The sequence below is a fragment of the Chanodichthys erythropterus genome, chromosome 5 (assembly GCF_024489055.1).
Source record: "Chanodichthys erythropterus isolate Z2021 chromosome 5, ASM2448905v1, whole genome shotgun sequence".
NCBI lineage: Eukaryota > Metazoa > Chordata > Actinopteri > Cypriniformes > Xenocyprididae > Chanodichthys > Chanodichthys erythropterus.
In genome coordinates this window covers 34,782,939-34,788,938 of record NC_090225.1, presented here as the reverse complement: position 1 = coordinate 34,788,938, position 6,000 = coordinate 34,782,939, and positions in this window count along the sequence as shown.

Sequence of the window (6,000 nt, the reverse complement as noted above, 5' to 3'; positions counted from 1 at the left end):
GCAGGAAGATGAGGGAGTCGCATCCACCGAGGACCTGATGCAGAGGAAACTCTTTTGGTGAGGTTGTAAAATTCACTCCTTCCACCGCGAAGGAATGAGGCTCACCCGCCGTTGTGGGGCAAGCAAATCCGCAACCTCTCTGTCCCTGGGTCGCCTGTATCAGGACCAATTTAACACTCTGAGGTTTGAAAACGCGCCGGCACGTTTTGCAGGGTTTTTTTCACATTGCAGCAAAACAGACTTAAAATACTCCGTCATTTTTTGTCATAGAGACATAAGTAATATATCAATTGAAACTATAGAATATCTTCTTTTATTTGTATACACTCAGAGTAAAAACAAAATGTTGTGCTTTTTGTAAAATAAAGAAAACTAACATGATGCGTGATTTCTCCTCTCCCTCTGAACGAAGTCCAATCTGATAGTTCTCAGAAAATTAACTGTAACTTAGTGAATACTAATCACGAAAACAAACCTTCTGTGTTTATGTAATCTGTATGAAAAGAGAGCCATGTCAGAAGTCCGTGATTCAGCTCATTATCCGCTAATGCGGCCATGGAGGGAGCGCTATTCAGACGCAAATTCAGAGGCAATACATGCATTCATCGTCTCAATCGTGTATTTATTGTCTTGAAAAGTGTTTATCTGGATGTAAAAGTCATGGTTAGCGAGCTCTAGAAGACATGCAGTTAGTTCCTGTTTTCTTTTCTTCTATAGATGAATTTTAGATGAATTTTAGACCCTCCGGCTGCAGTATGAATTGGAAACTCCATTCATGGAATAGCCTCTTCTTCTTTTAGATGAATTTGTGGACTAAAAATGCACAGAGAGCGCCCTCTGACCTCAAGTATTAATTGAAAACACCAGCGCTCATAGTAATGACAGTGAATATTAAAAAAAAAATAACTCCTCTGTATAGAAAATTGACATAAACATATGAGAATCCAATATTTCTCCAAATGTGCATGCTTTTAAACTAAAAGCCTATATTCAGACTCTTTGCATCACAGAAATACATTATATTTTAAAGTATAATATAAAACCATTACTTTATATTGTAATAATATTTTTTTTCTGTATGTTTCATGTATCATAATGAGCTTGAGACATCACAGAAGGTTTTTTTCACAGCCTACCTGACTGAAATGCCTCATTAATATGCAAGTCATTTCAGCTCATTACTATCCAATTCTTTTGTCTTCTCAGGTGAGAATGGCCCATTTTCAGTGGTGATTCACGCCTCCACGCATACTGTGTTTCGTGGCAAAAAGTGTCTTACAAAAACTAAATCAATATATTGTTTTATATGAAGGAGTAGGCAGCATAATTTTTACATAATTCTGAAACAAAAACTCTAGTCTACAACCTCCAATACCCCAAAGTATTGTAAACACAGATTTACTATACTTTTTTTGGCCTTATTTCAGTGACTTAAGTTTTTTGTTTTTTCAATAACCACGCATAAATGTTATTCCTTCAAAAACACAAACATGTACATACATTTTCCTCACATATTATGGTAGCCTAGTTTGTGCTGAATACAGTGTAATGACACTTTTTCCATTAATATGTTTATGAACAACTGAAAAAAGCACAAATGTCAGGGCATGTCAAAAGTTCTCCAGGCCCCAAATCAGCCTCAGACTCCAGAGGGTTAAAGCCTTACAAGTGTTCTTAGTAGCCTGTGGTTGGGCGGATGGCGCAACCTGCTTGCAAGAAGACCGCTGGGGTCTTGCTGCTCACAGAGGGCTGGCTTCGAGGACGAGTAGACGGGGTCTGCTGCCTTAGGGTCCTGGGCTCCTTGGAGGCAGCACCGCGGCAAGGCAGGATGTGTCTTATGGTCTCCATCTGTTTTTTAACTGCCGAGAACTTAATCACAAAAGTCTCGCCGAAGAGGTCGCCTTGGGAGACTGGGCCATCAAGAAAGCGAACCTTCTCTGTGTCCTTCATCTCGGTAAGGTTTAGCCACAGGTGGCGTTCCTAGGCCACTAATGTGGACATAGCTGTGCCGAATGCAGCTCTCTGTCAGGTCTACCCTCGTCTAGATCTTTCAACATTTTGGCCTGGTAGACTTACATGATAGCCATAGAGCGGAGGGCACAGACCTGGCCAGCAGCAATGTAAGCCCTTGCCGTGAGAGACGAGGTAAACTTACATGCTTTGAACGGGTGTCACAGAAGATTCCACTAAGTGGCAGCGTTCCACAACAGCTCCTACCCCTGTGCCCCCCAGCTGTTAGCCCATCCCCCAATGCTGCGAGGGAAACCTCATCATCCGCTGGAGCCACCCGATTCAATGTGAAGCTCAACCGGTGGAACAGAGCGTGCTGGGGAATGGGAGGTCCACAAGGATGTACCTGGCAGAACTGAACAAAGGAAACAGGAAACCAACATTCTAGGGCTTCAGATTTTAGCAAATAATAAATCCCAATTAAATATAAAAAATCATATTATGAACATATACAATTAAATTTTATATTTTACTCAAATATACAATTTTAACCTTATTAAAATATACAATTTATTCCTGCAACACTGAAACTCAATGCAACTTTGACATTTGTATTGTTTGTAGGCTATAGAGTGCAGCAGGGATGACATATTTGCATGTGCATTTCTTCTTTCCCAAATTCACATGTCTATGAATGGAAGTGAAGGGAGTTTTAAAGTCTTTTGGTGGAGTTTCTGAATAGCTAACATCACTTACAGCACCTTTAAAGCCCCTGCTGTAATAGACTGTTATGGCAGCTGAGCCACGGGCATCTTTGCAGGGCATATAAGATGATTAAGAAAATCCGCTAGAGGGAATTCGAGTCAGCGTGTTCAAAGCCACATTCTGCAAGAGCATTTTTGCCAGTAAAACAGTTGAGGAAAGACTGAAATTTTCTGAATACCCGTTTTGTTTCAATACTGCTGACACTTGCCATGTGAAAACAAGGCTGAGACCTTCATAATTACTCATTAATCAATTGACACATGCTAGACTATTAGATATCAGAGGTTTTGCCCAACACAAACTGCCATTTGTTTCCCCATAGTTAGTTTGCTTTTTTAAGTAGAAGCAACATGCAAACTAGCATTAAGGAGTGATGGATTGATCTGTTGGGACTGTGTGTGTATTTCCTAAATATCTTCAGCTTATGGCGTGTCATTTGGAAACCGTATTTAATTATGATAACATTACATAAATGCTAAATGTGCACAGAAAAATGGCAGTAGTGTGATTTAGTACAGTACTCCAATTCTTCCAGTGTAAGTGCTGACATAGTAAAACAGATGCCAAGCTGAATTGTGGCACATTTTATTCTATTCAGGAGATACTCCAGAAAACCTCCTTGTGCAAGTCCACTAAGCCTTTTTATTATTAATTCCCTTGACATATAAAACTTAAATACATAGGATTCTATACTTCATTTTCATCTCTTTCAATGTTTTGTTTCGCATGTGGCAGCTCGGGCATGTCAGTGGAAGTTTCACATCATTGCCTGCATGTGCAGACCCCCAGGACACCCGGACCCCTCCATCCTTGGTAGAACCTGGCTTTGAGGGCCCTTTATTCTCTGATCTGTCCCTTTGAATTCTGCTCCATGACCACAATCTTTTCAAGGGTCTCTTAAAGACCCGCCTCTGATTGGGAGAAGCACAATCCAAACTGAAGTGCGTTTCCCGCAAGCATGCCTGACTCCATGGCTGCCTTGCAAGTGTGGCGTCCCTTCAGCCGTGCCAGGCGGTGAACCTAATACAGTGAAAATGTGATCTTGCATTTCCAGGGATAATAAATAAATTGTTACACAGTCCAGTGTGTCCAAGTGGTTTTTGTGGAACTCATTTGCCAGCGAAAGTACTTATTTTGGGTCTATCCCGAGTCAAAACTGCGGTAAGAAATGTACCCCTGTATTTCATCACATTTCAGCGACTATGTAATATTATAACAAACTCGAAATACAGTGTAAGTGGACATGCATTTTGTGATTCAGTCTTTTAACTCTAAGTGAAAATTGTAAAACCGATACAGGAAGTTGAAGAGAAGAAAACCCAACCCATCTTTTTAAATATTGTTTTTTTCTCTCATTTTAAGGCACAGTATTCCTTTGTTTTAAATTTGATGAAAGCACAAAACAAAAATGTTTATTTCCATACTTATATTAGATTTTGATTCCCAGATTTTCAAAGTGGTCCCCAAAATCTGTTCTATCCAGACACTCCAATAGTTTTCAGATGTATAAACATTTAATGATTATTGTCTACATCTGAAAATGTTTACAATTATTTGAAATATATAAAACACATCACATATTTTTCTTGAAATATGTTACATCAGTTTGTAAAGAATGTAAAGACAAACCAAACAATAAAGTCTCTTGTTAGAGCAGTAATCTGAAGTGCTCCATAAGTTAATGCTTTTATTGACAAGGCAGATATGAACTAACATCCTGCTATCTCAATCATTCTGTGCCCTTCAAAACCAAATAACATTATAATTCTGTCCCAGAGCAGAGAACTTCCCTCTAAAACACAGAAAAACAATCTCTATGGATATTTTTGTTCCCATCCTAAACAATTTTTGCCTTTTGTACACATATTTCTATTGTGCGTTGTGTTGACATTTACATTTTCTTTTAAAATAACATTTACTATGAAGAAATAAACATCCAGTGCCCTCATTTGACCAAAGCATTCTCTCTATTCTTCAGGGTTTCCTTGCCCAGCTTATCAGGAATTTACTGAGCATATCTGGGCATTGGGCCACCTCTCCAGCACCCTGAAATCCTTTTAATAGTCACTTCAAATCCTTTCTTAAAGCATTTGGCTGAAAGTGCACTTCCAGCGGTGCTTGAACTTAATCTCTAAATGCTGAGCCAATCACAAGGCTGGAGAAAGTTGAAGTGTAGAGTTGAATAGCCAATTAACACAGCCCTGCATGCTGATGAACCCTGCAGAAGGAGTTCGTCTTTTACTGAACCACAATGAAAAGCATGTCCATCTAATAAGAACCTGCTCACACAGCAGTTTCCACTATACCTACATCAGGAGTTATATTCAACTAATACTATCATTATTTATTATTATATGGGAATCAAATCAAGGCCATAAAACTTTCATTGACTTTTTATAAAGACCCCTTTAATCCCCAAAAGGGAGAAAGAAAATAAATGTCAATTGATTAAAGTGCTAATAAATTAAATGAATCAAATTGCTTGCATATGTATATCTGAGAAAAGCCCATAAATTTAATATATAAATACATAATTAAAATGCCAAAAAGTTAAAAATAAAAAAACCCTGACACCACGTCTTGATGAAGTAACAGTGAAAGATATATTGCTTGGGATTTGGAATTATATCTCTGTGTATCGGATGACAAAAAATATTATTCCTATCAAAGCACAATGCACTTTCCAATCAACTTTTTTTGGGATCTCTTGGTATCAGTTTTATGTGCTGATTCTCTGAAGTGCCTCATGGACACAAATTATCATCAGAATATTTGCCCCGATAACATTCCTCATCATCACTATAATCTCATTTATATCCGCTGCGGTGATTATTGATTTGTAAAGAGCGTAAAATTGTGCCTCTTACGGTATTTGACACAATCTGGGCAACACAAAACAGGACTCAATGAGTTTCAATTTCTAGAGAGAGAGTGATTACGCTCAGTCCCATAGTCCTGGCTAAAAAAATTGTATGAACTTTGTAAAGAACCAACAATGGAGGCCTGTGAGATAAAATTTCAACAGACTTTCTACAAAAATAAAAATTTCTGTACTTTTTGCATTTATGCAATGGTGTGACATCTTCTGCCAGCTTGTAAAACTCCACGAAGTAAACATTCAAAGAGCCTGTTAACCGCATTCTGTTAGCTTTTTAGATTTACTGTAACCACTGTTTGCTATGTCATTTGTATGCCGTCCCTCTGATGGACTATTCTTGGCCTGTTTCCTTTTTCTCTCCACTGCACTAATGTCTAAAGATAGCTCATGAAAACCTGCCTTTTTCT